The following is a 411-nucleotide window of genomic DNA, read 5'->3' as shown; positions in this document are numbered from 1 at the left end:
ACTGCTGAAATAAAGCATGTGAAATGATCCGACCCACCTGCTGCCCACTGTGCTCTCGTCTCTTCCCGCGTCTCCAGGGAATGGGTTCAGGAATTGGGGTTGTGGGGACCGCAGCCCCTGCGCCGTCCTCCCTGCTCTCCTCCTGCCACGCTACTGTGCTCTGTGCTGCCCACCTCCCCTCCTCCCCCCCACCCTTCCTTCCTCCTCCTCGATCAGCCCATAGGCTGAGAGAGTGAGGGGAGAGGGACTGGGAGCCACCCCCAGGGAGTGGGGGGAGTGGGATGGGGCTGGGAGGCCAAGAGTTGTGTGGGGAAGGGTGGGGAGGGGGCAACGTGAGGGGGAATAGGGGGCTGTTGGCACAAGGTGGGGGCGCACAGCTGAGGGAACCCCCCATATAGACACACAGTGAGC

Source organism: Meleagris gallopavo, unplaced genomic scaffold (genome assembly GCF_000146605.3).
Source record: "Meleagris gallopavo isolate NT-WF06-2002-E0010 breed Aviagen turkey brand Nicholas breeding stock unplaced genomic scaffold, Turkey_5.1 ChrUn_random_7180001873417, whole genome shotgun sequence".
Lineage (NCBI taxonomy): Eukaryota > Metazoa > Chordata > Aves > Galliformes > Phasianidae > Meleagris > Meleagris gallopavo.
Note: the sequence above shows the minus strand (reverse complement) of the source record.